Genomic DNA, 23430 nt, shown 5'->3' with positions numbered 1-23430 from the left:
TTAAACCTTTTCTCCATTTCTAAATTTTTTCTTATTGTATCTATAGAATTTGAACACAAAGTTAGCAAAAATAACATTTTCAAATATATTCTCCCACTATGTAGCTTGTCTTTTCATTTTCTATAGTGTTTATCCATAGCACTAAGATTTTTAATTTTGATCAAGCCCAATATATCAGTTATTTTCTGTATCTATACTGTAAATTTAAGGTAACATTTTAAAATCTGGTAATGAGGGACTTCCCTGATGGTCCAGTGGTGGTTAAGACTTCATGCTTCCAATGTAGGGGTTTCATCCCTGCTCAGGGAACTAAGACCTACATGCCTTGGGGTGTAGCCAAAAAAAAAATAATCTGTGATGAAAGACCTAATAGTTTTGTTGTTTTTCAAAATTCTTTCAGGTATTCTGTATTCTTTGCATTTAGGATCATTTGCTATTTTCTACAAAAGAAAGAAAGAAAGCCTGTTGGGATTTTGACATAGATTGTATTGGCTTTGTAGATCAGTTTGATGAGAGTGTTCTAATCCAAACATAGATTTTCATAACTTTCTTTCCATTTATATATATCCTTCACTTTTTCCAAGCAGTGTTTTGTAGTTTTTAGGTATAAATCTTTTCGTTTGTTTTTTGGTGCTATTCAGAATGGAGCTCTCAATTTCATTTTTGGATGACTTACTGTAGTATAGAAATACAATTGATTTGGGGGTTTAAATCCTGTAATCTATTGCTTCCTAATCTTTTTTGTTAGTTTTTTTGTTTTATTATGGATTCCTTAGGACTTTCTACTTATAAGATTATTTCACTTGAAGATAAGTACAATTTTACTTCTTTTCTAATCTAATTTTCTTTAGTTTTTTCCCTTTATTTACTGCCTAGAACTTCCAATACAGTATTGAATAGAAGTGGTAGGAATGGGCATTTTTGTCTTACTCCCTTTAGGAGAAAGCATTTAGTCTTTCACCTTAAGGATATTAGTAGCTGTAGGTTTTTGTTTTGTAGATATCCTTTATTAGGTTAAATCAGTTTCTTTTCATTCTTAGATTTTTGAGTTAAAGTATTGAATGAGCTTGGAATTTAGTCAAGTGCTATTTTTATGTTCATTGAGATGATTATGTGGTTTTACTTTTGGAATTCAATGTATTTAACTACATTGATTTTTAAATTATGAAACGCGTCTGAGTTTCTGGGATAAACCTTACTTTGTCAAGATGTTGTTAGATTAGATTTGCTCAAATTTTGTTAATTGTTGCATTTACTTTCATGAGGGAGATTCCTTTGTATTTTTCTTATGTCTTTGTGAGGTTTTAGTATCAACATGGCCTAATTCATTAAAATGAGTTGGGGTGAAATACCTCTTTAATTTTCGGAAATAATGTTTGTAGAATCCATATTATTTCATCCTTACATATTTGGTAGAATTCACCAGTGAATTCATCTTAGCCTGATGTTTTCTTTTGGGGAAGATTTTTAACGTTTAATGTATATCTTTAGGTTATATACTTATATTTGAGTGAGCTTTGATAGTGTGCATGTTTTAAAGAATATGACCATTCATCTCAGTCGTTGAGTTTATTGACAAGAACTTGTTCTTAAAATTCACTTATCATTTTTTTATGTGTATCTAATAGGGTGATGTCACCTTCTCATTTGTGGTAATGCTGTCCTGCTTTCTCTCATTTTCTCTGCTTTCTAATCAGCCTGGCCAGAGGTTTATTAATTTCATTGATCTTCCCAAAGATCTACATTTTGACTTCATTGATTTTATTTATTATTTTATGTTACCAATTTCATTGATTTTTTTGTTTGTTTTTATGCTGAATTTTGCCTCCTACTTACCTTTAGCTTAATTTGCCCTTTTGATAGTTTCTTAAGGTCAGGTCACTGAGTTAAGACTTCATATAGAGGTTTTTATGCTATCTTCTCCTATGTAGATCTTTGCTTACACCCCATAAATTTTGATTTACTTTAATTTTTATTATATTTAAACTACTTCTAATTTCTGCATCGATTTCTTCTTTGATCCATGAGTGTGCTGTTTAGCTTGCATATATTTGGGAGATATTCCAGAGATCTTTCTGGATTATTACCTATTTTAACTCTATTATAGTCAAAGAATATGGTTTATATTATTTGCATTTTTAAAAATTTTGTTTTATAGTCCTGATTATGATCTATCTTAAAAACGCTCAGTATGTACTCAAAAAAGGATGTGTGTTCTGCTGTTGGCTGAAGCATTGCAGAAATATCAGCCAGGTCAAGTTAGTTGATTGAGTTGTTCAATCTATATGTTTACTGATTTTCTATCCACTTTTTGTATCAATTATAGAGAGAAATATATTGAAATCTCTACATAATTGCAGTCAGTCCATTTCTTCTTGAAGTTCTGTTAATTTTTGCTTAATTTGTTTTGAGGCTTTTGTCATTGTTAAGTCTTTCTTAACCCTTTTATCATTATGAGATGACCTTCATCTATGGTAGGTAATATTCTTTAGTCAGAAGTCTGCTTCGTCTGCCCCAAAGTCCTTGGTTTCTAGCAAATTGAGCCATGAAGAAAAAACAAACTTGGAGAAAATTGAGGAGAGGATCCAATCCAGATGATTGTTGATATTAAACTTGTTAAGGTTAGGCTATGTGGGCATGAAGTAGAAGAGTTGATGAAGATATGAAGACTTTGAATTTTTTAATATATCTGAAAATTCAGCTGTTTTCACTTGTGAAAATTACAGACCCCAGCTAAAGCAGAACTTGAAATCTTTTAAAAGATAAATTTAAGTTCCAAAATAACTTTTATGGTAAAATATACCTTAAACAGAATTTGAAAGAAAACTAATTTGTGTTGCACACAAAAGGTAAAGGGTTTCTATCTCTGCTGTTTCAAAGAGTTTGCAAGAAAAATAGTCAATTATTGGGTAAAAGATATAAGTAGATAATTCCATGGAAGTGCCTGTCCAAATCAATAATAAGTATAGAAAATATACTGAAGGAAATGCAAATTACGTTTTAAGTGCAATACTTACCTGCTAGGTTGGAATAAAACTAAATAGACAACTAGTATTGGCAATGGTAAGAGAGGGGTACTTTTGTATGTTGGCTGTGGAACTGTGAATTGTCACTGTCTGACCTGTAAGACCTTCCACTCAGGAAACCTTTCCCCAAGCTCTTCTACTTTCTGGAGACTACACTTCTTACCTAGACTTCACATCAGTGGCTTTGAGTTCTGTCTTTGTTTCTGGTATCTGAGGAATTTCTTTTTTTCTCTTTGATCTTTTATCAGCATGTTTTGTTTTATCCAGCATTTCTACTTTGAGTAGAAATCTGCCTACAATGCAGGAGACATGGATCCCTGGGTTGGGAAGATCCTCTGGAGAAGGAAAAAGCTACCCACTCTAGTATTCTGCCCTGGAGAATTCCATGGACTGTATAGTCCATGGGGTCGCAAAGAATTGGACAGGACTGAGTGACTTTCACTTTCACTTTCTATTTTGAGTTGTGTGAAGGGCAGTTTCCCATAGAACTCTAAGTTCACCATAGTGACTGGAATTCATCTTTAAAAATGTCACCAAATTTGTTACCATATCACTCAAAAGGGAAAAGCTGTCTTTCAAGTATTAAGGTGATAGAAATAATCAAATACAAAATTATTCATGAAATTAGCATCCATGAACCTTTCTTGAAAAAGGTATTTAGCAGTGAAATATAGTCAATCAAGAAGTAAATAAAAATATAAAAATTCATATTTTAAGGCGAATCAAGGAATATTTAAAACTAAAACTTCTTTTCTGTTGTCTGGCCTTCTCTCTCCCATCTACTGTGCATTGTGTATCTGCATAATGCATCGACCAAAGCTCTCTATCAGCAGAAATACCTGTTCAGTCATGAGGAGCAACATTCTCCTAGCATCAACCAGGCAACTCTTTAAAAGATAACATTCCTTCTTAATCTTGTATGGAGTCACAATGTCCACCACTTAGAGATCTGAATTGTGCAAACTATGTATGTCATTTAATGTACACCTTTCTGTCCCAAAAGTTTTGACCTCTTATGTGTGGAACAGTTCTCTGAGCTTTCTGAGAGGCTGTTACTGGGTTATACTCCTCAATTTGACTTGAATAAAATTTTCCTTTTCCTTCATAGATTGACTGTTGATTTTTTGGTCAACAATAGGAATAGAATTAATTGTTATAAAAGGGCTGGTGGTAAACATTGAATCCATGGTAAGTAGAGGAAAAACTGAGGGAGTTAAGATTACACAACAGAATGTGTTATAAAAGAAAATAGAAATGCATGAGCCACAGAAATTTGTCCTGTTGTGAGGAGTTGTGGAAGTAATTATCCCCATTCTTCACTCTATGGCGTCAGTACTTTGTAGACTTAAAAAAATGCAGAATGTAAGAGTTGTGAGTTAAGTTTTATTTGGAGTAGAATGAGGACTGCAGCCAAGGAGATAGCACCTCAAGGAAGTCTGAGAGACTGCTCTGGGAGAGGGAAGAGGTCAGGGGACAGACAGTATATATGTGATTTTGGTGAAGGGCGAGTACATGCTATCTAGTACATGTTTTTCTAGATTTCTGCTAGTCTCGTGAAGCTTTCATTAGTCACAAGGAACAGTTGTGTCACCATGAAGGATTTTACTGCTTTTCTAGATATTAGGAGATACAAAAATTGGGCTCATAAAATTGGTTCCTGAAAATACCTATCTGAAGACCTGTCCTACCAGTCTCCACACCTTTACCCCACCCCGAAACCAGCACAGTTCAGTTCAGTCACTCAGTCCTGTCCTCATTTCTGCTCTCCACACTGAACTCCTTTCAGGGGGTGTTGAAAGTCAGCAGCTGCAGCAGCACGTGATTTTATCCTTGTAGATAGCAAGTGCCAATTTGTAGTTGAAAACTTCAATATGTGATAAAAATATGTTTTATACACTAATGCTTTTTCATCCAAAAAGACTTTAAGATGTCTTTTGAAACAGCATCTGAAATTCAGCAAGTCCTTCAGTGTCATTTTATTTCTATTTTATTTTATTTTTTGAAAAGGAAAATTCAAACTTTTTATTTGCAGATGACATAATGATCTAAGTAGAAAATATGATGGAATCTTTTTTTAAAGCTATTAGAACTAATAGTTGAGACCAGTAAGGTTATAGGCTACAAGATCAATGCACAAAAATCAATTATATTTTTCTGTAATAGCAACAAATAATTAGAAATTTGAATATAAAAACATTACCATGAACAATAACAGAAAAAATAGTGATAAATTTAACAAAAGAAGTGAGAGACATGTACACTAAAACTACAAAGTATTGCTGAAAGAAATTAAAGGAGACCTAAGTAAATGGAAAATAAGATGTTCATGGACCTGAAGACTCAATGTCATAAAGATGTCCAAGTGTCCTCAAGTTTATAATAATCCTTGAAATCAGGCAGTGTGATACCTCTTCTTTTTTAAAACAAGTAAAGTAAGATTGAAAAAAAATAAAAGCTCATATAATCTCACTTTAAAACTTTGAAGTATAGTTTACATATATTAAAATGTATTGTTGGGAAGAAAATTTTCTCTAACCTTATAGATTCTTCTGGCCTGTCTAGTAATTAAATTGAAATGATTGATTATAGGAGAGTAACAGGAAAAAATCAAACAAAAGTTCAAGAATATGTGTACTTGAGACAGAGTCAGGAATATTGAGTAACTGGTCAGAATGGCTGAAGCCTTCACTTTGAATACCATCTTTAGCTAAAGACAAAAGAGGTTGTTGGGGGTAGTGGTTTGGGACCTCACACGGAAGGAAGGCAATTCACATGGAAATGGAAAAGCAAACATTTGGTATGTAAATGCAGACAACCTGACAGGGAGTAGACTCTTGATCTCTAGGTCTTGCTGAATTTCCTCCCATCACAGCTAGTCCATATTATTTGCAGATATTTCTGGTGATAGCTCTATTCCAGGAACAGGCCCTTAATCTATATTCTTTAGGTAGTTTCAGGATAGGTATGAAGAAAGTCTTCCAGAGTCTTCTGTTGTTTATAAATAATCAGCCAAAATTAATCCTCATGCCAAAGAGAAACATTTTGGGGTAGCAAATTTTGTACCCCTAAAGATTCATAAGTGTTTCATTTCCATCACCTATGAAAGTTTCCGTGTGCTCCTTTCCAATCAGTTCACCTCTCCCTACCTAGCAGCAGTTAATGAAATTATTTGTAACTGTTTTTAATTTACCAATATTTTTCATTTTCATTTTATTTTTTTCTATATTTTTCTTTCAGTTTTATTGAGATATAATGGACATATAGCACTGTATAAGTTTAAGGCATACAGCATAATGATTAGACTTACATGCATCATGAAATGATTACTACAGTGAATTTGGTGATTATCCATAATTCATATAGATGCAAAATTAAAGAAATAAAAGTTTTTCTTGTGATGAGGACTCAGGATTGGTTTACTCTTAAGAGTTTCCATGTATAACATATACCAATGTTAATTTATTTTGTTGTATCATACATCCCTAGAACTTATTTATCTTATATAAGTACTTATTTATCGTGCCTTTTGACTGCCTTCATCCAATCCCCCCAACACCATCCTGCCAATCTCTGGTAGCCATAAATCTGGTGTCTTTTTATATGAGTTAGTTTATTTTGAAGTATAATTCACCCACAATACTGTTTGTTCCTGTTGTACAACAAACATACTGATTTCATATTTCTGTATATTTCAAAATGATCATCATGATAAGTTTACTTAGCATCTGTCACCATTCAAAGCTATTATATAATTATTGGCTATATTTCCACACTGTACATTCCATAGCTGTGACTCATTTGTCTTGCAGCTGGAAGTTTGCCCCTTTTAAACTTACCCTCATCTCTCTCTCTCTTCTGCCCACTCATTCCCCTCTGGCAACCATCTGTTCTCTGTATTTATATTTCTGTATTGTTATATTTGTTCATTTGTTTTATTTTTTAAATTTCACCTAGCATAATAATAATTGATGCTTTTGAATTGTGGTGTTGGAGAAGACTCTTGAGAGTCCCTTGGACAGCAAGGAGATCCAATCAGTCCATCCTAATGGAAATCAGCCCTGAATATTCATTGGAAGGACTGATGCTGAAGCTGAAACTCCAGTACTTTGGCCACCTGATGGGAAGATCTGACTCATTTGAAAAGACCCTGATGTTGGGAAAGATTGAAGGCAGGAGGAGGAGGGGATGACAGGATGAGATGGTTGGATGGCATCACTGATTCAAGGGATATGAGTTTGAGTAGACTCCTGGAGTTGGTGATGGACAGGGAAGCCTGGCGTGCTGCAGTCCATGGGGTCGAAAAGAGTTGGACACGACTGAGTGTCTGAACTGAACTATAGCATAATACCCTCTAGGTCAGATTTCATTTTTCTTTTGGCTAAGTAATATTCTGTTCTGTGTGTGTGTGTGTGTGTTTGTACACATACCACATCTTCTTTATCCATTCATCCATTGAAGGGTCTGGAGTGTCCCAAACCTGATGTTGGTCAGCTGATGAGTGGGCTGGATCCTGGGGTAGCTGACTGAAGGGCCCACAGTGTCTCAGTGCAGCTGTTGGCTTGCTGGTAGGTGAAGTTGTGTCCCAGTCTCCCTGGGGCTAGTGCCAATCTGTTTGTGTGCAGAGCCAGGTCCCACGGTTTTTGACTGCAGGGCACTGGGGAATCCTGAAGCTGATGTCTACTTCTCTGGTGCATGAGGCTGGGGCCCAGCAGGTCCCAGAGTTGGTGCAGCCTCTGGTGCATGTGGTGGGTCTGACAGTGGTAGGCTGTGAGGCTGTGGTGGTCCTAAGACTGGTGTCTTTTCACTGGTGGGCACAACCAGGGTGCAGGGTATCCCAGGGTTAGTTCCCACCCACTGGTGAGTGCAGCCAGGACCCTTGATGTCCTGGGGCTAATGCTCATCTGCTGATAGCCAGAGCTGGGTCCTGGTGTCTCTGGCTGCAGGAACCTGGGGTCTCAGAGTTGGTGTCTGCCCACTCACTGATAGGTGAGCTGGGTCTCTGTGGCTGACTGTAAGCCCTCAGAGTCCCTGGACTAGTGCTGGTGCACTGATGGGTGGCCTATGTCTGAGGGTGGCTAGGTGCTGAAGGGGTCCTAAGGCCTGCTGGTGGGTGGGTCTGTGTTTGCTATCTGGTTAGCTGCTTGACCTCAAGCATCCCAGTATTGATGGTGACAGGCTGGTGGGTGGGCCCAGTTCATCCCTAATAAGCTAGAGGGAAGATTCCAAAATGGTACTCTCCAGCACCAGTATCCTCCTGACAGAATGAGCTCCCCAAAATAGTTACTGCCAGCATGTGTGACCCCAGGATGAGCTATAGTTGCCTCCTGCCTCTCTCAGAGCCTCTGCAGGATCAGCAGGAACATCTGATCCAGGCTCCTTTCACATTATTGCTTCTTCCCAGGATCTCAGAGTATGTGAGATTTTGGGTGTGCCCCTTAAGAGCTGAATCTCTTCTACCCTCTGGGTCTCCTGGAAAGTAAGCCATCTAAATTTTTAAAATTAATTTAATTTTTATTGAAGGATAATTGCTTTACAGAATTTTGCTGTTCTCTGTCAAACCTCAACATAAATCAGCCATAGGTATGTACCCTTTTGAAGCTCCCACCCGTCTCCCTCCCCATCGCACCCCTCTAGGTTGACACAGAGTCCCTGTTTGGTTTCCTGAAATTTTTAAATGAAATATTTCAAACAGAATATATTGAGAATGACAAACTGAGTGTTTGTTATCACCATCCTGCTTTAACAAATCTTAAACCTTATCATATTCTGTTTCATATTTTTAAAAACTTTGTCAAAGCCCCCTCTTCATCACATGCCCCAAGTAAGTCCTATTCTGAAGTTGTATGTCCTTACCATGGGCTTTTTAAAATACTTTCACTGCTTAGTTATATAGTAATAGTTTTTCCATGCTACTAAGCTTTGTTAAAATCCTATCATATTTTATGTATTCCACAACTTGGATTTTTCACTCATCATTATTTTTAAGGTACAGGATATTCAGTAACTATGGAGTGGTGTATCCATAGTAGCTATTTACAATGTCTTTTCTGGGATTCATCTGTATTGATAAGTATATTAGTCTAGCCAATTCATTTCAATTACTGTATCATAGTGCACTTGGTGAAAATACAGTGGATCTGTTATCCCACTGATAGATGTTTAGGTTCTTTCCAGTTATTTACTATGAAATACCAGGCTATAGTAAAATCTTTAGAGGACTTCTTATGCACAGATGAGAATTTCTGTAGTGTTTTTGTTAAAGCGAAATTATGTAGTATATAAAGTGAAATATGTGTTACTCTTCAGAGTGATTGTCCCAATTTACATTCTCACCAAAGAATATGAAAATATTGGTTTCTCAGTAACATTTTCTTTCCTCTCCATATCCCTTTTCCCCTCTGCTTATTCTTTGCAAACTTTGTTATTATTTTTATAATTTGCCAATATGATTGATATGAAATTATATCTTGTGCTTTAATTTGCCTTTCACTAATTATTAGTGATGTTGAAGATCTTTTCATATGCTTATTAATAATTCTGTTTACCTTTTCTGAATGTTTCTGTTTTTATCATTTAGTGCTATCTGTTGGGTTGTTTTGTTTTTTAATTTTGTTAATTGATATGTGACACTATTATTTTTAATATTCTGGATTCCAGTCTATAGTAGTTTTAAAAAAATGTTCTGGATATCATTCGTTTAAAAATTTTTTTCCCTTGAAAATAATTTTAAACTTACAAAAACGTACCAAAAGTAATATAAGGAACACATGTATTCTCTTATCAGGATTTGTCTGTTGTTTACATTTTCCATGACTAGTTTTATCTTTTGTGCTCTTCCCTTTCCACTCTGTATAAATTTTTTTTTTTCTAGAATATTTGGTCCTTTACCCCTAAATACTTCAGTGGATACTTTCTAAACAAAGTTGTTGTTGTTGTTGTTTTAATAACCACAGTACATTTGTCAACCTCATATTTCTAAACTATTCTTCACATTCCATAACAATGTTCTTTATAGCCTTTTTACCCTATCTAGTCCTGAATCCAGCCTGCTGCTGCTCAGTCGTCACTAAGTCGTGTCTGACTCTTTGTTACGCCATGGACTGTAGCCTGCCAGGCTCCTCTGTCCATGGGATTCTCCAGGAAAGAATACTGGAGTGGGTTGCTTTTTCCTTCTCCAAAATCCAGCCTATGGGTAAATATTAAATTTAGTTGTCATATCTCTTTAGCCTTCTTTAATCTGTAGCATTTCTACAGCCTTGCAAAACTGTAGTACAGTATGGCAACCAGAGTATTCACATTGTTAGTGCTTCCATCAAAATGTAGTGAGACATTTGGAGATCATGAAAATATCTTGCATACCATAAAAATATCCCTCTGTACTTAGCCTTTTTCCTTGCCCATTCTTTACTGTGATTGTTTTGTAACTCTAGTTCTGTCTTCACATTTATCAGTCAGGCCTCAGGTTAATACTGTAAGAACAAGACCTACCCTCTCCTTGATTTATGATTATGAAGGATTGAAATTCTTAGCCTTTTTACAATGATTTATAATTCATTATATTTCTTAATTATTTTTGTGTTCAAAATGTTCTAGATATGGCCAGTGGGAGCCCTTGAAAACTGTTTATTATGTACTTGTAATATGTCCCCAATATTTATTTGAACATTTCCTTATTTTTGTCATCATAAGATTCATCTTATACCTATCCTGCCTCATCCTGCAATTGTCTTTTTTTTCTAGGAGGCTTGGCTCCTTTTAATGGAGGGATAGTATTTACAAACCAAGACTTCAGTGCTTGGTTGCTCATTGTTCCTGAGGTCTTTTCTTCTTAGCCCTTTCAGTGTATAGAGTTAGAAAGTGCATATATATACACAGATACATAAATACATATACACACAAACATATATATATTTTCGTGTATTCATACTGTACCTTCAGTTCTAATCCATCCTTATAGTGTTCTTTCTTGCTTTACCTCACTCCATGTTTGTCTTTTCTGTCTGTGCACAGTGAGAAAACTGGCTCCCACAACATCAAAAATATTTACTCAATTGTGCAATCTTACAGTGTATCTAAAATATTTTCAAAACTGCTTCACACAAAAGTCAATAAACCTGTTAAGAATAGTTAAGGGTTAATTTTCACATCTCTGGCTGCTCACCCCCTGACACCCTGCTGCATTGCCCAAGACTGAGGGTGTATTGTCAGATACTATGTTTATAAGATACTTGAATCCATCCTTTCTTCCTCCATCCCTTCCATTCTTCCCCTTTCCTTGTCCATTGCCATGATCCTTCCTCTTTCTCTTCCTTTTCCCCATCTCATTTGCCTCCTTTCCTTCTTTCCCTGTGGTTATGGTCTAAACTGAAAATGTAACTGTGTTCATTTGTTTAGTTTTCCTTCCATTATGTTCTTATTGATATAATTTTATTTTTTGAATATTTAGGATAGTAATGTGCTTTAATAAGTGAAAAATATACAAAGGGTTACACTCAGAGAAATGTAAATCACTCTCTCCTGTATCCATTCTACCTCATTTGTCTCTTCATCCCTTATGGGTTACCGTGTTCATTGTTTTCTCCTCTATTCTGCCAGCACAAATATATGTTTTCTTATTTTCCCTTCTCACACAATAGGCAGCATGATATATTTGTTCTTTAACATATTGCACTTTGAATTTTCCTTTTAATAGTACTTCTTGGAAACTATATATCAGTTCATAATATCCCTGTATTATTTTTTGAATGTATGAAACATCTATAGTGATATTCCTTATTTAACTCCTGATATTAGAAATTTGTTTTTTTATCTAGTTTATCAGTTTTGAGTTTTAAAATTTTCTCTAATGTTTTTCAGTTTTTATTTCAGTGATTTCTGTTCTTTTCTTTATAATTTCCTTTTGCTTGCTTTGAATTTGACTTGTCTTCCTTTCCTACTTTCATAAGGTGGAATCTTAAGCAAAATTTTTATTAGAGGACAGCATAATATTTTAGCTTTATGGACTATATGGCCTTTCACAATTGCTTAGTGCTGGCAGTGTGGCAGAAGTCAGCCATAGATAATTCTTAAATGACTGAATGTGGCTGTGTTTTGATAAAACATTATTTACAAAAACAACACAGGCCTGAGGGTTGTAGATCAGCACCCTTCCCCCCGCCTCGCCCTCAGCTTAGAGCATTGATCCGAGACCTTCCTTCTTTTCTAACATAGACATTTAAAGTAATAAATTTCTCTATTTAGCTGATCTCACAGATTTAAAGGGCTTCCCAGGTGGTGCTAGGGGTAAAGAATCTGCCTGCCAGTGCAGGGCATGTAACAGATGCAGGTTTGATCCCTGGGGAGGGAAGATGCCCTGGAGAAGTGGGTGGCAACCCATTCTACTATTCTTGCCTGGAGAATCCCCAGGGTAGCACAGACTCTGACATGACTAAAGAGACTTAACACATACACATGGATTTAAAATATCTTTTCATTATTGTTCAATGCCAAATGTCATCTAGTTTTTCTTATAATTTTTTTCACTGAGTCAGTGTTCATTTAAAGGAGTGGTTAACTTCCATATATTTGGGGATCTCCTGTTTACATTTTGTATGATCTTAATGTTTTTATTTATATGTGGACTGTGTTATGGTCCAGAATATTGTCCATCTTGGTAAACCTACCTGGTACATTTGGAAATAATGTGCATTGTGTCATTTTTGGTGTATTATCTAAGAATATAAATTGAATCTAGGTGATTGATAACATTGTCCATATCTGTTATGCATGTATAAATTCCTAAATTTTTTTGTGGGTCTCTCAGTTGCTTCAGTTCAGTTCAGTTCAGTTGGTCAGTCGTGTCCGACTCTTTGCGACCTCATGGACTGCAGCACGCGAGGCCTCCATGTCCATCACCAACTCCTGGAGTTTACTCAAACTCCTGTCCCTTGAGTCAGTGATGCCGTTCAACCATCTCATCCTCTGTCATCCCCTCGTCCTCCCGCCTTCAATCTTTCCCAACATAAGGGTCTTTTCAAATGAGTCAGCCCTTCACATCAGGTGGTCAAAGTATTGGAGTTTCAGCTTCAGCATCAGTCCTTCCAATGAATATTCAGGACTGATTTCCTTTAGGATGGACTGGTGGAACTCCTTGCTGTCCAAGGGACTCTCGAGAGTCTTCTCCAACACCACAGTTTAAAAGTATCATTTCTTTGGTGCTCAGCTTTCTCTATAGTCCAATTCTCACATCCATACATGACTACTGGAAAATCCATAGCTTTGGCTAGACGGACCTTTGTTGGCAAAGTAATGTCTCTGCTTTTTAATAAGCTGTCTAGGTTAGTCATAACTTTCCTTCCAAGGAGTAAGCGTCTTTTAATTTCATGGCTGCAGTCACCGTCTGCAGTGATTTTGGAGCCCCCCAAAATAAAGTCTGACACTGTTTCCACTGTTTCCCCATCTGTTTGCCATGAAGTGATGGGACCAAATGTCATAATCTTAGTTTTCTGAATGTTGAGCTTTAAGCCAGCTTTTTCACTCTCCTCTTTCACTTTCCTCAAGAGGCTTTTTAGTTCTTCTTCACTTTCTGCCATAAAGGTGGTATCATCTGAATATCTGAGGTTATTGATATTTCTCCCAGCAATCGTGATTCCAACTTGTTCTTCATCCAGTCCAGCATTTCTCATAATATACTCTGCATATAAGTTAAATAAGCAGGGTGACAATATTCAGCCTTGACATACTCCTTTTCCTATTTGGAGCCAGTCTGTTGTTCCATGTCCAGTTCTAACTGTTGCTTCCTGACCTGCATACAGATTTCTCAAGAGGCAGGTCAGGTGGTCTGGTATTCCCATCTCTTTCAGAATTTTCCACAGTTTATTGTGATCCACACAGTCAAAGGCTTTGGCATAGTCAGTAAAGCAGAAATAGATGTTTTTCTGGAACTCTCTTGCTTTTTCTATGATCCAACCGATGTTGGCAATTTGACCTCTGGTTTCTCTGCCTTTTCTAAATCCAGCTTGAACATCTGGAAGTTCATGGTTCATGTACTGTTGAAGCCTGGCTTCGAGAATTTTGAGCATTACTTTGCTAGCATTTGAGATGATGCAATTGTGTGGTAGTTTGAGCATTCTTTGGCTTTATCTTTCTTTGGAATTGGAATGAAAACTGACCTGTTCCAGTCCTGTGGCCACTGCTGAGGTTTCCAAATTTGCTGGCATATTGAGTGGAGCACTCTCACAGCGTCATCTTTTAGGATTTGAAATAGCTCCACTGGAATTCCATTACAGAGGGGTTTAAAGTTAGCAGCCATGAGTGTGGAATTGTCTTTTGTCAGTCTTTATTTCCTGTACTTTGATACTCTGTTACTTAGTACACATACATTTATGATTGTTCTGTCTTGTTGAATCAGTCCTTTTTTAGACCTTAGTCTTTTTTGTTGTTGTTGTTAATTTATTTGGCTGTGCTGGGTCTTAGGTCCGGCATTTGGGGTTTTTGTTGCCTCCTGTGGGTCTTTTAATTGTGGCAAATAGGAAGAAGTTCCTGGACCAGGGATCACACCCAGGCACCCTGCATTGGGAGTGCAGAGTCTTACCCACTGAATTGCCAGGGAAGTCCCAGTCTGAATCCTTGATTTCTAGTAATAAGTTTTGTTTTAAAATCTGTTTTATCTACTATTAGTACAACTAGTCTACTTATCCTTATCATTTCCTTGGGATACCATTTTTCCATCCATTTCATTCTGTTTCTGTTTTATATTTAAAGTTAATCCCTGTACTTCATATTTAGTTTATCTTAATTTTAAAATTTGTTCTTAACAGTTTCTGCCTTTTTAATTGGAGCATTTATTCCATTAACATTTAATGTATATTGATGTGCCTCAGCTGCAGTCTAGCATTTTATTTGTTTTCTCTATTATTAATTTCCTTGTTCCTCCTTTCTTGCATTTCTGGGAACAGTTGAATATTTTTAAAATTCTATTTTAGTTTTTCTGTTTAATATTTAGCTTATATTTTGTGCATTATTTTTATAGTAGTCTTTCTATGGATTACAGTGTTCATTCTTATGAAGAACCAAAAAAAAAAAGTTACACACTCTTTACAGAAAAGAAAGTTTGTACTCTAAGGTAAACCAAAATTGTAAACTTGGATTTGAGAATTTTAAAGTGGGCGTTTTAAACTGTTCTCAAAGAAGTGAAACAACATATTTTCAATGCATGAAAATCTCAGCAGAAGAATGGAACTCTCAACAAGGAACTCATGAAGAGGAAATAAATGGAAATTTTAGAAAGGAATAACATAATTTCTGAAATATAAAGTTCATTGAAGGGATTTAACTTTTGTTTATATATATATAGACTTGACAGAAGAAAAAGTGAACTTGAAGCCAGATAAATAGAAATTATCCTATGTGAAGAAAAGAGTTAAAAAAGAGTGAGAAAAACTGAACATAGCCACAGAAACCTGTGTAATTGGGATATCAGAAGAGATAGAGAGAGAGAGATGGGGAAAAACTTTTTGTTAGTGACTGAAAAATTTTCAAACTTGAGTAAAATTAAAAATTTGCAGATAGAATATGTTAAATATCAAGTATGATAAAAGTAAAGAAGTCCACCTGAGGCACATCATAATTAAAGTGTCTGAACCCAAACACAAAGTGTAAATCTTAGTAAGAGAAAAGTTACATATAATCAGGCACAATGATCCTATTACTTTCTGACTTCTCATTAGAAACCATTTCAATGAAACTGCATGCAACAGCGACTTTAAGTTGTTAGCGGGGGATAAAGAAACAAACCTGTCAACCCTTGATGAATATCCAGTGAAAATATTCAAAAATGATGGGATAAAGATATTTTCAATAAAGGAAAGCTATAAGAGTATTTGTTACAAATGGATCTATATTATAACACGATAAAGGAGGTTCTTAAGATGGAAGTAAATGAAATTCAATGGAAACTTGGATCTTCAGAAAAAAATGAAGAGGATTAGAACTGGTAAATATCTGGGTAAATACAAAATCCCCCCCACCTTTCTCTCTTAATAGCTTATGAGACGAGTACCTTATTAAAAATTAGAACTATAACATTGTCTTATGAGGTCTACAACATTTATACATGTATTATATATAAAAAAGTAACATAAAGAACAGAGAGCTATGAGTTTATAACACTGCAAGATGTAAAGCAATACATTATTAACTGCATATGGACTGTGATACAGTAAGCTTTTACATATAGTTGGATCTATTTCTGGACTTTCTTGTTCTTTTCCATTGAAATTAATGTGAATTTATTTTTCCATTTGAACTTCAGGATCAATTCATGTACCTCTGTAAAATTCATTGGAATTTTTTTGGGGAGGATTTAATTACATTTATAAAATTATGTTTTTAAAATTTATAAACTTATAATTAATGTCTTGAAGATCATAGGATAGCTTAATCCAAAAACAAAGGATGTCATTTTATTTATCTAAGGCTCTTTTTGAATTTTTAATGTGTATTTTATGGTTATCTTAGTATATATTTTAAACATGTTCTGCTTATTCATAATATTTTATCCTTTTTGTTGCTATTTGGGATTTCATCATTATGCCCTCTTTTTTTATTATTATTATTTTTTTACTTTATTTTACTTTACAATACTGTGTTGGTTTTGCCATACATCAGCATGAATCCGCCACGGGTGTACATGTGTTCCCAATCCTGAACCGTCCTTCCACCTCCCTCCCCATCATTATGCCCTCTAACACAGGGATCAGAAAGCTTTTCTTGTAAAGACCAAGTCAGAAGTATTTTAAGCTTTTACAACCTGATCTCTGACACTACTTACCTCTGTTTTTGTAGCACAAGTCACCTTTGACAATGAATGAATGAGTGTGACTATTTTCCATTAAGACGTCATTTATAAAACAGGTACAAGGACTTCTGTTTTAGAAAGGGTGACATAGAAACATTTCCCCTGTTTCTTCATTATTAAGTACACTATAATTCCTGGAAATAGGAGGCAACCCAAGGAGACCTCTGAAAAGTGTAAAGAGGAGCCTTGTTAATATATTGTAAGGTATGTAGGGGAGAAGAGTAGCATTTATAATCCTATGATTATAAATGATTATAAAGTCTCAGTCTTTTAGTCTTTTAGTTGACCTATATCCCTTGTCTGTGACCTTCCCAAATGATTCTTGTGTTTTTCCCACTTCAGATTGGACAGGGAGGCTAGAAACGGCTGGATTTGGGTGCTTCCCTTCCTGTCAGAGGCTGGAGGACCCTGATGCTGGGTAAGATTTGAAAAGACCCTGATGCTGGGAAAGTTTGAAGGCAGGAGAAGAAAGGGATGCAGAGGATGAGATGGTTGGATGACATCACTGTCTCGATGGATATGAGTTTAAGTAAGCTCCAGGACTTGATGATGGACAGGGAAGCCTAGCATGCTGTAGTCCATGGGGTCACAAAGAGTCGGACACGACTGAGCGACTGAACTGAACTGAACTTCCTCCTGTCAGAGGCTCAAGGATTCTGGAGTTAGGTATTTTCTTTTCTCTATATCAAAGGCTGTAGGGAACAAAAGTTGGGTATTTCCCTTTTGTGAGGTTTGTTTGACTGTGATAAAATAGTTTCCCTTGAGAGCATGCCTATTTAAAGGAGAATAGAATGATTTGGTTCGGAACTGAAAGAGTAATTCAGTATTTGGAAGGCAATCATATAACTAGAAAAGAAAGCATATCTCAGTACGTGCAAAAAGAAAAGCATTTGACATCATTTAGAACCTATTCATAATAAAAATGCTTAGCAGATTTAGAAGAGAAGGCAACCTCATTAATGCTGTAAGTGGAATCTCAGAAACACTGGTAGTATCAATGATTAAAGACAGAATGGTTTCCCCGTCTATGAACAGAAACTGGGTGAGTATCTTAGATTTCACCATTACTGTTCAAATTTGCCCTGGAAGTTTTAGCCAATACCATAAGGCAAGAAAAACCAATAACGGGCATGCATTTCATTATACTAGCCATGAATATTTGGAAAACAAAATTTAGTTAATACCATTTACAGTATTACATAAGGGATGTATGTTTGATCCTTGGGTTGGGAGTATCCCCTGGAAGAGGACACAGCAACCCATTTGAGTATTCTTGCCTAGAGAATCCCCATGGATGGAGGAGCCTGGTTGGCTACAGTCCATGGGGTCGCAGAGTCCACATGACTGAAGTGACTTAGCATACACACATGCACAACAAAAGGATTACCCATAAGTGAAAAAATTAGTAAATTTGACTTCACAAAAATTTTTCTCCCAAAGGAAAGTGCTAGGGAAATGAAAAATAGTCATAGAGTGAAAGAGTATATTTCTAACATATTTTGAAATGCTCTTAAAATATGACATTAAAAGAAGTAACCCTGTTTTTTTTTCTTTAATGCACATAAACTCAATAGATTCATATAAAGCATTTGGAAATATCCAGTTCCTATTCATATTGAAAACATTTCACAAACTAGGAAGAGAAGTTAGGTAATGCACATTATTAACCAGATAATATATATCTAGGAATAATCTACAGCTAATGTATTCAGTGACTGTGTATTTTTCCCCTGAGTTCAAGAATAAGATATGAATGTCTACTCCTATTCCTTCTGTTTGACATTACAGTAGAACTTTTATTCAGGTCAGCTAGGCAAGAAAAATTAATTGCATCTAGATTGGTACTGAAGCACAAAAACTATATTCACAGATGAAATTATTTTGTATATGGAAAATCCTAGGTAACCCACATTACATAATTAGACCTAATACATGAATTCAGAAAGGTTGCATAATATAAGAAATCATAGAAAAATGAGTTATTTTTCTGTATAGTAGCAATGAATAATCTGAATAAATACAAAACCAATTTAATCTGCAACAATATCCAAAAGAATAAAATGCTTAGGCATGAACTGAACAAAATAAGTGTAAGACTTACGTTGAGATCCAGAAAAACCATATTGTAAAAAATTTAAGAAGAATTGAGCAGTTCAAAACATACCTCATGTTCATGGATTGGAAAAGTTAGTAATGTTAAGATGGTATCATCAATTGAATTATGTTTCCCTAAAAGATGTGTTAATGTTCCAATCCCTGCTTCTTACGAGTTTACCTTATTTGAAAATAGGGGCTTTGCAGATGTCATTAAGTTAATCTGAGGTCATACTGGGGAGATTGGAATGTTAATCCAGTATGTCTGGTATTCTTAGAAGAGGAAAGGGCACACAGAGACAGAGATATACAGAAAAATGTTGTGTAACTACAAAGACAGAGATTGACGTGATGTGTCTACAAGAACAGAGGCACAAAGGATTGATGGCCAAAATAGAAGCTTAGAAAGTCATGATATATGTTCTCTCCTAGATCCTTCACAGGAAACATGACTCTATGAGTGCTTTTATTTCAGACTTCTATCTTCTGGAACTGTGAGATAATTAATTTTACTTGTGTTAACATGACAAGTTTAATTTCAGACTTCCAGTCTCCAGAACTGTGGAAGAACTAATTTTTCTTTTGCTAAGCTTTCCAGTTGTTGACTGTTAGACAGCTTTCAGAAATGAGTACAATTGACATTCATCCTCAAATTAACCTAGAGAGTTAGTGATACCTCTCTCAGTGACACCTCTCTCAGTGTCGCAACTGGCATTTTTGTAGAAATTGGCAAGCTGAGTATAAAATTCATATGGAAATACGGATACAGAATAGACAAAGCAGTCTAGGGAAAAAAGTACATTAGAGAAGTCACATTTCCTGATTTTAGATCTCAGTACAGGGACTTCCCTGGTGGTCCAGTGGTTAAGAATTCATCTTCCAATACAGGGCACATGGGTTTGATCCCTGGTTAGGGAACTAAGATTCTCTGTGCCATGGGGCAACTAAGTCCGCATGCCACAACTACTGAGCCCACACACTCTGGAGCCCGTGCGATAGGAAAAGAACCTGTATGCTGCAACAAAGATCCTGTGTGCCACAACTAAGACCCGATGCAGCCAAAAATAAATAAAATTTAAGAAAAGAAAACAGTAAACTGTTAAGAAAGCTTAGTACAGAGATCCAATAATTAAGACCTCATGGTAAAATTGTAAGGGTAAACATACAGGTTATATAACTATATGGAAGGACAGAAATGGAAAATCCACAAATGTACCCACTTATATATTATTAATTGATTTCCTGACAAGAGTGTCGACACTACAGTGGGGAACATCAATCTTTTCAACAAATAATGTTGGGACAAGTGAATACCCCCATAAAAATGAATAAAATTGGTCCAGCAACTTCACACTTTGCAAAGATGAGTAAAATATGAATCAAAGACTTAAATTTTAAGGCTAACATCACTTTTAAGAGAAAACATAGTTGTACATCTGTAGGACCTTAGATTTGATATAAAGTCTAAACCACAAGCAGCAAAATCAAAATACGGTAGCTTTTGTTCTTGAAGAGACAGTATCAAGACAGTGAAATAAAGTATAATAAAAAGAATGAAGTACTGATACTTGTTCAACATGGATGAATTTGAAAATACTATTCAAGTGGAAGCTGGATTCAGATGCCTCTTTCTGCATGATTGATTTATGCGATATGTCTAAAATGCAAAAAGCTATAAAGACAGAGTAGTTTTTAGAGGCTAGAATGATGTTAAAAATTGAACTTTGTTGTACATGAATTACAATAAAATAAATGTGCAAAAGATGGAAATATTCTTCTTTATTAAAGGTAAAGTGATATGTAAGCAAATGGAAAAATACTTAACATCACTTGTCAGTAAGGAAATGCCAATTAGAAATCACTGTGATATAAATAAATCTCTACTAGAGTGGCTGAGTGAAAAAACCCAGTATTTCCAAGTGCTGCTAAAGATATAGAATAAATGGAAGTTTTAGGCATTGTTTATCAAATGGAACAGGTACCTTGTAAAAGTAATTTGTCAGTTTTTTTTTAATAAAATTAATTCTATAGCTATGATATAGCCAGGCAATTGCTCTCATATGCATTTATCTTAAGTTGAAATAACAACATTTCTTCTCATATAGAACTATTCATTAATGTATACCCTTAAAATTAGCTTTATTTTGTCAGCCCAAACTTGAAAGGAGTCAAATGGCCCACAACAGGTTAGTGGATCTATAAAATATTCTACATCCATTTAGTGTAGCATTACTCTCCAAAAAAAGCATAATGAATTACTGATACCAAAGCCTATGACTATGTGGATCACAAGAAACTGTGGAAAATTCTGAAAGAGATGGGAATACCAGACCACCTGACCTGTTTCTTGAGAAATAAGTATGCAGGTCAAAAAGCAATAGTTAGAACTGGACATAGAACAACAGACTGGTTCCAAAAGGAAAAGGAGTATGTCCAAGGCTATATATTGTCACCCTGCTTTTTTAACTTATATGTAGAGAACATCATGAGAAATGCTGGGCTGGATGAGTGACAAACTAGAATCAAGATTGCAGGGAGCCTGACGGGCTACAGTCCATGGGTCGCAAAGAGTCGGACACAACTGAGCAACTGAACTGAAATGATAGCAATATAGATGAATCTCAAATGGATTTTGTTATGTAAAAGTGTCCATAGTGAAAGTACAGACACAGAGATGATGTTTTGGCACATGCAAGTATAACAGGAGCAAATAAAGTGATATTTTCCTGAGGTTAAGTGTGAAATGAAGCAGAAAAAAGTGATTTTTTTGGTTATCAAAATGTTTCCTGATGCTTGGTACTATTTAAATAAATCCGTGTAATTTTTCTTTGATAATATCTTACTAGAGAGACCAACAACTTATTCCATTAATGTGCCAGATGGTAAATGTCTTAAACTTTGTGCCTTAAACCATATGGTATCTGTCACACTACTGAACTCTATAGTCGTGGAAAGCATGCAAATTAATGAATACATATGTGTTCCAATCAAAATTTATTTATAAAACAGGCTGTAAACTGATGTCAGTGGGGATGGGCAAGTAGAGAACATAAAAAATATGTCTCATTACTGGAATAGCAAGCTACTAAATACTGTCATAACCAATTATTTTGAACTACTGTATGATCCAGCAACTCTACTCTTGGGGGTGTGTGTGTGTGTGTGTGTGTGTGTGTGTGTGTGTGTATATATATATATACAAAGAAAATGAAAACTATTAGAGAATATATGTGCAACTTAGTGTTCATAGCAGCCTTGTTTACAATAGCTATGATAAGAAAGCAAATTTGGTGTCTATCAACAGATGAATGGATAAAGAGGATGTGGTATATACACAATAGAAAACTACTCAGCCATAGAAGAGAATGAAATGTTGACATTTGCAGTAACCCAAATGGGCATAGAGAATATTGTATTTCATAAAGTAAGTCAGAGAAAGACAAATGCTATATGATACCATTTATATGTGCAATCTAAAAATAATACAAATGAATCTGTATAGCAAACAGAACAGGCCCACAGACATAGAAAACAAACTTATGATTACTAAAGGGCAAGGGGAGGTTGGCAATGGATAAATTAGAAATGTGGAAGCAGCACATGCAATTCATTCTCAAAAAAAAAAAACCCAATCAAAAAATGAATGGCAGACCTAAATAGATACTTCTCCATAAAAGACATACAGATGGCCAACAAACACATGAAAACATGCCCAACGTCACTAAGTAGAGAAATGCAAGTCAGAACTACAATGAGGTGTCACCTTACACTGGTCAGAATGGTCATCATCAAAAAATCTTGAAATGATAAATGCTGGAGAAGGTGTGGAGAAAACAGAACCCTTTTCCACTTTTGGTGGAAAAGTAAATTTATACAGTCGCTATCCAGAACAGTATGGAGATTCCTTCAAAAGCATGTTGATGTATGGCAAAACCAATACAATATTGTAAAATTAACCTCCAATTAAAATAAATAAATTTTATATTAAAAAAAATAGAGCTACCATATGACCCAGGAATTGCACTACTGGGCATAAATCCAGAGAAAACCATAATTCAAAATGATAAATGCACCCTAGTGTTTATTGCAGCACTATTTACAATAGCCAGGACATGGAAGCAACCTACATGTCCATCAACAGAGGGGTGGATAAAGAAAATATGGTACATACATACAATAGAATACTACTCGGCCATAAAAATGAATGGACTTGTGCTATTTTCGGGATGTGCATGGACCTACAGACTGTTGTACAGAGTGAATTAAGTCAGAGAAAAATATTGTATAATATTGCTAATATATTCAATCTAGAAAAATGAAGCAGTTGAGCTTATTTTCAAAGCAAGAATAGAGAAACAGAGACACAGAAATAGAGAACAAATTTATGGATACCAAGGGAGGAAGTGGGGGTGGGATAAATGGTGAGATTGGGGTTGACATATACACAATACTGTGTATAAAATGGGCTTCCCA

General features: G+C 35.4%; 1 long non-coding RNA gene across 3 annotated transcripts in view; it reads left to right on the top strand.

Moving 5' to 3' along the window:
• The window catches only part of LOC102168615, a 196914-nt gene that overhangs the window by 59605 nt on the left and 113879 nt on the right, over positions 1-23430 (top strand). For all 3 annotated transcript variants that reach the window (XR_311251.3, XR_001917568.1, XR_001917567.1), the window contains exon 2: positions 17206-17281. This is a non-coding gene — a long non-coding RNA (uncharacterized LOC102168615). The remainder of the gene's footprint in view (positions 1-17205; positions 17282-23430) is intronic.

The sequence above is a fragment of the Capra hircus genome, assembly GCF_001704415.2.
Source record: "Capra hircus breed San Clemente chromosome X unlocalized genomic scaffold, ASM170441v1, whole genome shotgun sequence".
NCBI lineage: Eukaryota > Metazoa > Chordata > Mammalia > Artiodactyla > Bovidae > Capra > Capra hircus.
The sequence above is the reverse complement of the archived record's forward strand: the minus strand, read 5'-3'. Positions and strand labels throughout refer to the sequence as shown.